The sequence below is a fragment of the Macaca nemestrina genome, chromosome X (assembly GCF_043159975.1).
Source record: "Macaca nemestrina isolate mMacNem1 chromosome X, mMacNem.hap1, whole genome shotgun sequence".
Taxonomy (NCBI): Eukaryota; Metazoa; Chordata; class Mammalia; order Primates; family Cercopithecidae; genus Macaca; species Macaca nemestrina.
In genome coordinates, this window is record NC_092145.1 from 37,724,623 (window position 1) to 37,737,022 (window position 12,400).

Sequence of the window (12,400 nt, forward strand, 5' to 3'; positions counted from 1 at the left end):
ATGTCAGAAGTGGGGGAGGTTGTGGGTGTGTATGTGTGAATAGGAAATATATGGTAACTATTTTTTGCTCAGTTTTGCTGTGAACCCAAAACTGCTCTAAAAAATGAAGTTTATTAAATAAAGAAACAAAGACAAAAACTAACCAGGAGAGAAATCTTGGTGGAGGAATGCACACATTCCTGAGGTTAAAAAATCCTCAGAGTCAATTTTTTTGTTTGGTTTGTGTAAAGGACGTTTTGCCAGTATGCCACTTTCTTACAGAATACCATATCTGATTTCATTCCATAGCAGTCAAAGTAAGTATTACAGGGTCCCTACACTGAATTTTCTAGTTCCTCATTCACAGCCTGTTTTACTATCATCTTTGTAATGGTTCTAAAGATTGTATTTATTTGGTGCCCCAACTCACATTGGTAGTAGTACCTGTGGGAGTAGAGGTTAGGACTGCTGGATACAAACCCTCTGATACATACAATAAGTAATAACTAAAATCAAAGCAGGGGACAGAAACACAGTAGAAAGCCAAAAGAACATGAAACACAGCAATCTGGAACTACTTAGCACAGGGATTAGAAGCCTAAGTACTTCTGACCTTTGTGGACATTTTCCGACTTCTGTGGGCGTTGCTGAATTAGAGGGCAATATGATACTGGATGTCCATTAATGTCTTCTAAAGATAGTTAAATTATAACTATCTTTTATAGTTATAAAGATATAACTATCCTCTTACTACTCTTAGTAAGATAATGAAAATATGTCTTTCTAAATGCATATTTAAAAGAAATCTCCCCAGATGGATTTCATGCATATCCCTGATCAAGAACCATTATAGTAAAGCTGTATATAGAATATAATATAATGAGGGACAAGGTTTAAACTTGCTGTGCATCCTCTATGTTTAAATGTAATTTCACCAGATTTCATTTTCTTTTTCTCCAAAATGTGACTTCTGACTAGCATACCTCTAAATTTCCTTCTAGTTTCAATCTTTGAATTCAGTAAAATCCCATTTCCCCAGTATTTCAGTTTCTAATTGGAGCTGAGGTCTATCTAAGTTTCATTGTCCTGTGGGTATCATCAATAGATATTTGAGAGTCAGGAATAAAAATCTTTCCATCTCCTGGCATCTTGAAGCTGTGTAGGGAAAAGGGAAGATGGCCAAATAGAACAGCTCCGGTCTGCAGTTTCTGGCAAGATCAATGCAGAAGGTGGGTGATTTCTACATTTCCAACTGAGCCTCTGCTGGTGATACCCAGCCAAACAGGGTCTGGTGTGGACCTCTAGCACCTCCAGCAGATCTGCAGCAGAGGGGCCTGACTGTTAGAAGGAAAGCTAACAAACAGAAGAAAGGAGTAGCATCAACATCAACAAAAATGACATCCACACAGAAACCTATCTGAAAGTCACCAACATTAAAGACCAAAGGTAGATAAATCTACAAAGGTGAGGAAAAACCAACACAAAAAGGCTGAAAATTCCAAAAACCAGAACGCCTTTTCCCCTCCAAAGGATCACAACGCCTCGCCAGCAAGGGAACAAAACTGGACAGAGAATAAGTTTGACAAACTGACAGAAGTAGACTTCAGAAGGTGGGTAGTAACAAACTCTTCCGAGCTAAAGGAGCGTGTTCTAACCCAATGCAAAGAAGCTAAGAACCTTGAAAAAAGTTTATAGGAATTGCTAACTAGAATAACCAGTTTAGAGAAGAACATAAATGACCTGATGGAGCTGAAAACACAGCACGAGAACTTTGTGAAGCATACAAAAGTATCAATAGCCGAATTGATCAAGCAGAAGAAAGAATATCAGAGATTGAAGATCAACTTAATGAAATAAAGTGAGAAGACAAGATCAGAGAAAAAAGAATGAAAAGAAACAAACAAAGCCTCCAAGAAATATGGGACTATGTGAAAAGACCAAAACTAAGTTAGATTGGTGTACCTGAAATTGACGGGGAGAATGGAACAAAGTTGGAAAATACTCTTCAAGGTATTCTGCAGGAGAACTTCCCCAACCTAGCAAGACAGGCCAACATTCAAATTCAGGAAATACAGAGAATGCCACAAAGATACTCCTCAAGAAGAGCAACCCCAAGACACATAATCATCAGATTCACCAAGGTTGAAATGAAGGAAAAAATGTTAAGGGCAGCCAGAGAGAAAGGTCGGGTTACCCACAAAGGGAAGCCCTTCAGACTAACATCAGATCTCTCTGCAGAAACCCTACAAGGCAGAAGAGTGGGGATCAATATTCAACATTCTTAAGCAAAAGAATTTTCAACCCAGAATTTCATATCCAGCCAAACAAAGCTTCATAAACAAAGGATAAACAAAATCCTTTACAGACAAGAAAATGTTGAGAGGTTTTTGTCACTACCAGGCCTGCCTTACAAGAGCTCCTGAAGGAAGCACTAAATAACCGGTACTAACCACTGCAAAAACATACCAAATTGTAAAGGTCATTGACACTATGAAGAAACTGCATCAATAAAGGGGCAAAATAATTAGCTAGCATCATAATGACAGGATCAAATTCACACATAACAATATTAACCTTAAATGTAAACAGGCTAAATGCCCCAATTAAAAGGCACAGACTGGCAAATTGGATAGAGTCAAGACCCATCAGTGTGCTGTATTCAGGAGACCCATCTCACGTGCAAAGACACACATAGGCTCAAAATAAAGGGATAGAATATTTACCAAGCGAATGGAAAACAAAAAACAAGCAGGGGTTGCAATCCTAGTCTCTGATAAAACAGACTTTAAATCAACAAAGATCAAAAAAGACAAAGAAGGGCATTACATAATAGTAAAGGGATCAATGCAACAAGAGCTCACTATCCTAAATATATATGCACCTAATACAGGAGCACCCAGATTCATTAAGCAAGTTCTTGGAGATGTATAAAGAGACTTAGACTCCCACACAATAACAGTGGGACATTTTAGCACCCCACTGACAATATTAGACAGATTCATGAGACAGAAAATTAACAAGGATATTCAGAACTTGAACTCAGCTCTGCACCAAGCAGACCTAATAGACATCTACAGAACTCTCCATCCCAAATGAACAGAATATACATTCTTCTCAGCACCACATTACACTTATTGTAAAACAGACCACATAATTGGAAGTGAAACACTCCTCAGTAAATGTAAAAGAACAGAAATCATAACAAACAGTCTCTGAGACCACAGTGCAATTAAAGTAGAACTCAGGATTAAGAAACTCACTCAAAACCGTACAAATATAGGGAAACTGAACAACCTGCTCCTGAATGACTACTGGGTATATAACGAAATGAAGGCAGAAATAAATAAGTTGTTTGAAACCAATGAGAGCAAAGACACAACATACCAGAACCTCTGGGACACGTTTAAAGCAATGCGTGGAGGGAAATTTATAGTACTAAATGCCCACAAGAGAAAGCAGGAAAGATCTAAAATTGACACCCTAACATCACAATTAAAAGAACTAGAGAAGCAAGAGCAAACAAATTCAAAACCTAGCAGAAGACAAGAAATAACTAAGATCGGAGTAGAACTGAAGGAGATGGAGGCACGAAGAACACTTCAATATCTCAATGAATCCAGGAGCTGGTTTTTTGAAAAGATCAACAAAATAGATAGACCTCTAGCCAGACTAACAAAGAAAAAAGAGAGAAGAATGAAATAGACACAATAAGAAATGATAAAGGGGATGTCACCACTGATCCCACAGAAATAGACTACCATCAGAGAATACTACAAACACCTCTATGCAAATAATCTAGAAAATCTAGAAGAAATGGGTAAATTCCTAGACACATACACCCTCTCAAGACTAAACCAGGAAGAAGTCGAATCCCTGAATAGACCAATAACAAGTTCTGAAATTGAGGCAGTAATTAATAGCCTACCAACCAAAAAAAGCCCAGGACCAGATGGATTCACAGCCAAATTCTACCAGAGGTACGAAGAAGAGCTGATACCATTCCTTCTGAAACTATTCCAAACAATAGAAAAAGACGGAATATTCCCTAACTCATTTTATGAGGCCAGCATCATCCTGATACTAAAACCTGGCAGAGACACACACACACACAAAGAAAATTTCAGGCCGATATCCCTGATCAACATAGATGCAAAAATCCTCAATAAAATGTAATCCATCACGTAAACAGAACCAATGACAAAAACCACATGATTTTCTCAATAGATGTAGAAAAGGCCTTCGACAAAATTCAACACACCTTCATCCTGCAAACTCTCAATAAACTAGGTATTGATGTAACGTATCTCAAAATAATAAGAGCTATTTATGACAAACCCACAGTCAATATCACACTGAATGGGCAAAAGCTGGAAGCATTCCCTTTGAAAACTGGCACAAGACGAGGATGCCATCTCTCGCCACTCCTATTCAATGTAGTATTGGAAGTTCTGGCGAGGGCAATCAGGCAAGAGAAAGATATAAAGTTTATTCAAATAGGAAGAGAGGAATTTAAATTGTCTGTTTGCAGATGACATGATTGTATATTTAGAAAATCCCATCATCTCAGCCCAAAATCTCCTTAAGCTGATAAGCAACTTCAGCAGTCTCAGGATACAAAATCAATGTGCAAAAATTTCGAGCATCCCTATACACCAATAATAGACAAACAGAGAGCCAAATCATGAGTGAACTCACATTCACAATTGCTACAAAGAGAATAAAATGCCTAGGAATCCAACTTACAAGGGGTGTGGAGGACCTCTTCAAGGAGAACTACAAACTGCTGCTCAAGGAAATAAGAGAGGACACAAACAAATGGAAAAACATTCTGTGCTCATGGATAGGAAGAATCAGTATCATGAAAATGGACATACTACCCAACATAATTTATAGATTCAATGCTATCCCCATCAAGCTACCATTGACTTTCTTCTCAGAATTAGAAAAAAAAAAACTACTTTAAATTTCGTATGGAACCAAAAAAGAGCCCGTGCAGCCAAGACAATCCTAAGCAAAAAGAACAAAGCTGGAGGCATCCCATTACCTGACTTCAAACTATACTACAATGTTACAGTAACCAAAACAGCATGATACTGGTACCAAAACAGATATATAGACCAATGGAACAGAACAGAGGCTTCAGATGTAATGCCATGCTTCTACAACTGTCTGATCTTTGTTCAACCTGACAAAAACAAGCAATGGGGAAAGGATTCCCTATTTAATAAATGGTGTCGGGAAAATTGGCTAGCCATATGCAGAAAACTGAAACTGGACCCCTTCCTTACACCTTATACAAAAATTAACTCAAGATGGATTAAAGACTTAAATGTAAGACCTAAAACTATAAAAATCCTAGAAGAAAACCTAGGCAATACCATTCAGGACATAGGCATCGGCAAAGACTTGATGACTAACACACCAAAAGCAATGGCAACAAAAGCCAAAACTGACAAATGGGATCTAATTAAACTAAAGAGCTTCTGCACACCAAAAGAAACTATCATTAGAGTGCACAGAAATCCTACAGAATGGGAGAAAATTTTTGCAATCTATCCATCATACAAAGGGCTAATATCCAGAATCTACAAAGAACTTAAACAAATTTACAAGAAAAAAACAAACCACCCCATCAAAAAGTGTGTGAAGGATATGAACAGACACTTCTCAAAAAAAGACATTTATGTGGCCAACAAATATATGAAAAAAAAGCTCAGGATTACTGGTCATTAGAGAAATGCAAATCAAAACCACAGAGATGGTATCACCACTCCTATTCAACATAGTATTGGAAGTTCTGGCCAGGGCAATCAGGTGAGAGAAAGAAAGAAAGTTTACTCAAATAGGAAGAGAGGAAGTTAAATTGTCTCTGTTTGCAGGTGACATGATTGTATATTGTGAGATTGTGTACCATCTCATGCCAGTTAGAATGTTGATCATTAAAAAGTCAGGAAACAACAGATGCTGGAGAGGATGTGGAGAAATAGGAACACTTTTACTCTGTTGGTGGGTGTATAAATTAGTTCAACCATTGTGGAAGACAGTGTGGTGATTCGTCAAGGATCTAGAACCGGAAATACCATTTGACCCACAATCCCATTACTGGGTATATACCCAAAGAATTTATAAATCATTCTACTATAAAGATACATGCACATGTATGTTTATTGCAGCACTGTTCGCAGTAGCAAAGACTTGTAACCAACCCACATGCCCATCAATGATAGACTGGATAAACAAAATGTGGCACATAGACACCATGGAATAATATGCAGCCATTAAAAGGATGAGTTCATGTCCTTTGCAAGGACATGGATGAAGCTGGAAACCATCATTCTCAGCAAAGTAACACAAGAAGAGAAAACCAAACACCACATGTTCTCACTCATAAGTGGAAGTTGAACAATGAGAACACATGGACACAGGGAGGGGAACGTCACACACCAGGGCCTGTCAGGGGGTGGGGGGCTAGGGGAGGCATAGCATTAGGAGAAATACCTAATGTAGATGATGGGTTGATGGGTGCAACAAACCACCATGGCAGGTGTATACCTATGTAACAAACCTGCATGTTCTGCACATGTATCCCAGAACTTAAAGTATAAAAAAAAAAAATCCCTCTAATCCTCCAATATATGAAAACGAGTCTTTGACTATTTTTGTTTGTTATATATCTGAGGATAGATTTTTAAGGTGCTCAAAAAAAAGCTGTATAAATGGTTTACTTGTTGATTTTTCAAGTTATGGAAAGAGAGAATAAGGGGTCAAACAGGAAAAGTATGTGAGGAAGAAGTGTTTTTGGTATACTAAAGTGCTCTCACTAAAGAAAAATAAGAAATACCCCACTCACTACTATATTCCTACCTTATGTAATGCCCATAGTAGTCATGAGTTAAAGCCAATTATTGTAGTCCTGCTAATTTTTAAAATTTACTGGAAACCAAATAATGATTGCCACTGTAGTGCAGTGAGAGATATTTAGAGCAATGGTTCTCAAATTTTAGTGCATGTCAGAATCATCAGGAGGGCTTGTTAAAACACTGAACACTAGGTCCCAAACCAGAATTTCTGAATCAAAAACTCTGGGGATAAGGCCCAGGAATTTGCATTTCTAACAAGTTCCTAGATGATGCTGCAGGTCAGGGAACATACTTTTAAGACCATTGTTCTAGAGGTGGGACCTTCTTCCACGAAGAGTCATGGCCTTTTCTTTTCTCGCTATATATTTTATGTAGGTTATAAATTATTGTTACAATGGATAAACATTAGAGATAACTTAAATATCTATCAGTAGGTTAATGGTTACATGAAATATGTTGCACCAAAACCATGCAATACTGTGCAGTCACTAAAAAGAGTAATATCTGTACACATTCAATGGAAAGAATATAAGATATTTAAAAAAAGTAACAGGGAAAATGTGATATATCTATACAATGTAATATGATCCAGCTATTTTAAAAGATGAAGTACTAATACATGCTATCATATGGATGAACTTTGAAAACATTATGCTAATTGAAAGAGGCTAGTCACCAAAGTTCATATTTTCTGTGATTCCATATTTTATGTGATTCCATTTGTATGAAATGTCCAGAATAAAGAAATCTATAGAGCTGTAAAGTAGACTATTGGTTGCTTACAGCTAGGGAAATTGGGGGGATATGAGAATGAAAGCTAAAGGGTACAGGGTTTCTTTTTGCAGTAATAAAAATATTCTAAAGTTGACTCTGGATATTGTTGCATATATCTGTGAATATACTAAAACCATTGATTTGTGCACTTTAAATGGGTGAATTGTATGGTATTCAGATTATATCTCAATAAAGCTGTTAGAAATGTAATAAGGCAATATGTATTATATAATCCTTTTTATCAGTAGAAAAGTTATACAATATGTATACATATGAATGTGAATGCATAGCAAATGGTAGGGAAACACTAGGGAAGCTGAGGAATACTGTCATATTTTGCTCTGTAAAATCCTACAGTGTTTAATTTTTATTTACAATGGAAATATTTTTCTGCATAACCTTTGTAATAAAAAATATATATAACAGCCGACAAAACAAGTGTAGCTGGGTCTCAGAGCCCTTAGCTCTGCCATGCCTTAGCTCATTGGTCTAGGCTGAGAAAGAACAGTTATATGAAAGTAACCTGAAATTTTGTGTTACTTGAAGATAATTTTTCTTCAACTGATTTTTTATGTTGTTACAATGTCTCCTGTGATAGCATAGAGATACCACTCTATATTGCTATTAAAACCCTTCTATGTTCTGTTTAAAAGTTTATTAAAAATTATGGTCTCACAAATTGCGATTTTTAAGGCCAAGCACTAACAGGGAACATTTTTTTAAATCTAATCTTAGGTGTGTGGTTGTCAAGAGAACAAGCTAGAGAAGTGTTTAATGTGTAAATGTTATCATTGTTTTAAAATTAGCAATAACACATACTCCAGCTTCAAAAGGCATTGAAAGTAGCTGTCAGGGGAACTGATCCATGGGGAGAAACTGTTGTAATAAGTCTCACTCTGCAGGATTACCCACTGTCTAATTGTAGTGAGAAGGACATGGGTTTCAGCCAAAACTAGAATTCTAATCGTGCCCCTTATTAGCTAGTTATGTGACTTTGGGAATGTCATTTATACTCTCTGGCCCAGCTTTTTTTATTTGTAATCTGGGTAAGAGATTTGAGGATTAAATGTCATAATTTATGGAAATAAGGTGCATAATAAATATTCATTTATTTTCCTTCCACTTGAGCTAAATGGAGACGGTCTCACAGGAAATAGAGCTGATCAGAAGTTATGGATATACCACAGGGAACTCTTGAGCCCCTGGGTCATTAATGGACCAGGCTCTGGCTATGGGATGTGGTTCCTCTCAGACTAGGGTCTTTCCTTTTTCTCTTTAAGTCCCACCTACGCAGAGCAGAGCAGTGAGGGTAGGAGTCATGGTGTCTCCCACTGGATAAGATTGGGCAGATGGATGAGGCCACTTATTTTCTGCGATGACTATTGAAGAAAACAGAAAATAGTTAATGAATTAAATGATTATGTATTAATATGTGATTATATAATAAAAAAAGAAGTTATGGGTATACCAAATAAGGTATCTATCTGGTTGGCTTGAGCAAACAGTTGGCTTGAGCAGGTCTAGCAGGTTACTCATCTCCATTGAATGGCTTCAGCAAACTAGGCTGTCAAAGAAAGTTCCTAGAAAGTCATTTGATACCTAACAGGCTTGGATTCCTAGAATCTTGAACAACTTCCAGGATAATCCATGACTGAGTTAGCAGGGCAAATGAATTTTACTCAAGTAAGAAAGATTAACTAGGGTTAGCTTAAGTAGTAATTGGTAAAATCAAGGATTGTTTCATTTCACTCACTCCTTGGCTACTACTACATCTGTGGTTATTTTTCATGGAAACTTTCTATTCTTTGACTTCTCCCTATTATACCAAGTTGTCAGCATCTTTCTCTTATTGTCCTATCCTATGGTAATTCATTGAATGATACCCTTCCTAGCACCTTCAGTTTTTAAAATAATAGCTTTATTGAGATATGATTCACATACCATATAATTCACCCATTTATTGTGCAAATCAATGGCTTGCAGTATATTCACAGGATTGTGCAACGGTCACCACAATCAATTGTAGAACATTATAATCACCTCAAAAAGAAGCCCATATTTGTCAGCAGTCACTCCACACTTGCCCCCAACTCTTTTCTCAATATAGCAACTTATATGATTTGGCTCTGTGTCCCTGCCTAAATCTCAGGTCAAATTGTAAGCCCCGAGGAGGGGCTTCGTGGGAGGCAATTGGATCATGAGGGTGGATTTTCCCTTTTGCTTTTCTCGTGATAGTGAGTGAGTTCTCAAGAGATCTAGTTGTTTGAAAGTGTGTAGCACCTCGCCCTTCACTTTCGTCCTCCTGTTCTCACCATGTCAGATATGCCTGTTTCACCTTCCGCCATGGTTGTACGTTTTCTGAGGCTTCCGCAGCCATGCTTCCTGTATAGCCTGTGGAATGATGAACTGATTAAACTTCTTTTCTTCATAAATGACCAGTTCCAGGTATTTCTTTATAGTAGTGTGAGAATGGATTAATACAACAACCATTTATCTTTTCTCTGTTTCTGTAGGTCTGTCTATTCTGAGCATTTCATATAAATGGAATCATACGATATGTGGTCTTTTGTGACTTGTTTCTATTACTTACCATAATGTTTTCAAGGTTCGTCTATATTGTGGCATATGACATGCTTCCTTCCTTTCTGTGTTCAAACAATATTCCATTGTGTGGATATTTTGTTTATTTATTCATTAATTGATAAGTATTTCTTTTTTCATACATTTTGGCTTTTATGAATAAAAGCTATGAATATTCTTGTGTAAGTGTCTGTGAGGACATATATACCTTAGAGTGGAATTACTGGATCCTATGGTAATTCTGTTTAATTTTTTGAAGAACTGCCAGTGTTTTCCAAAGTATCTGCACCATTTTATATTCACACTGGCAGTGCATGAGGTTTTTAATTTCTCCACATTCTTACCAGCATTTATTAACTGTCTTTTTAAAAGTATTATAGCCATCCCTGTAGGTGTGAAGCAGTTTTGATTTGCATTTCCCTGATTGCTGATGATGTTGAATATCTTTTTTTAATGCTTTTGGCCATTTGTATGTGATCCTGGAAGAAAAAACAAATCATATTCTTGTTCTGTGCCAAGTCACCAGGAAAGAAGAAAACAAACCAAAACAAATAGAAAAAGAAATCCTTCACCCATGTTTTAGTTGGGTTGTTTATCTTTTTATTACTCTGTAGTAAGAGTTCATACACACATATATGTTATATTATATTACATATATATATTTACATATATATGTATTCTAGATACAAATCCGTTATCTGGTACATGATTTACAAGCATTTTCTCCAAGCATCTTCAGTTTTATGGTCCCTTCTTGTTCTGCTAATTGCTTTGCCCATCTCCAATTCTTTATCCGTTCAGCCATATAATCTTTGCTTCTGTATTATCTTGGCAAAGTTAGTAGGAGAGAAGGTCAAGGAAAATACCTGGAAGGCTTTGGATTTTTCACTATTCCCTAAACATATATTGTGTGTTTATATGTTAGTGTGTTTGTACACATTTCCTCTCCCTGGAATGCCCTTACTTTACTTTTCCTGTCTGGTAAACCTCAATTTATTTATAATGACCTATCTTTTTTTCTTTTTAAAAAGTATTTATTTTTACTTTAGATTCAGGGGGACGTGTGCAAGTTTGTTACATGGGTATACTGCGTGATGCTGAGGTTTGGGTTTCTAATGATTCCATTGCTCAAGTAGTGAACATAGTACCCAATAGGTAGTTTTTCAACCCTTCCCCCATTTCTCCCTTCCTCCTTTTTGAATCCCCGATGTTTATTATTTCAATTTTTTTGTCCATGTGTACCCAATGTTTAGCTCCTACTTATAAGTGAGAACATACGATATTTCAGTTTCTGTTTCTGCCTTAATTTGCTTGGGATAATGGCCCCCAGCAGTATCCGTGTTACTGCAAGAGGGCAAGATTGCATTATTTTTTATGGCTGTGTAGTACTCCATGGTGTATATGATCCATCTTAAATGGATGGTACCTCTTCTGTTAAACTTTTCTTGACCCAAGCAGAGTTAGTAGCTTCTTCTATTCATATATTTTATCTGTTATAAATATCACCTATCAGTGAGCTCCTCAAGGTCTAGGATCTAAGTTGTTGTTTCTGTATGCCTGTGATCAGTACATGATGCTGATTAATAAATGTCCACCTTTTGTATTACTAGCATACTAATTATACATACTATGTATACATGCATTGAAACATCACATTGTACCCCATAAATGTGTACAATTATTATGTGTCAATTATAATTAAAAATTAAATTTTATTAAGAAATGATACATATAAAGAGCTTAGCCCTGGGATAGAGAAAGTACTCAGTGCCTTTTTAATGCTGTTATTGATGTTGTTTGTGGATTAAATTAATTTGGATGGCAGCTTATAAATCAGTTTCATATATACTTTCCTCATTGATACTTGAAAAAATGCTATGAGGTATAAAAGGCAAGAATTGTTATCTCCATTTTATAGATAAGGACACTGAAGCTCAGAGAGATTAGGAGTCTTGCCCAAGTTCACATAGCCAGTAAGTGATAAACACTGAGACTTGAACCCAGATTTGATGATGGTATAGTTTTGTATTTTTATTTCTACTGGTCTTGCTCTAAATTGTCTTACCTTTTAAAATACAGTGTCTATAAATATTGTGTTCATTAACTATAAATGTAAAAAGATGTATTAGCAAAGGCTAAAAGTTTGGAATGAATGATATAATAAATATTTTATTCTTGATAGAAGTAGCAGAATTATGCAGAATGTC

General features: G+C 36.4%; 1 protein-coding gene across 11 annotated transcripts in view; it reads left to right on the forward strand.

Annotated features, from left to right (window-relative positions):
* LOC105468375 (kelch like family member 13) overlaps window positions 1-12,400 on the forward strand; it is a 209,602-nt gene that overhangs the window by 163,131 nt on the left and 34,071 nt on the right. The window lies entirely within an intron of this gene.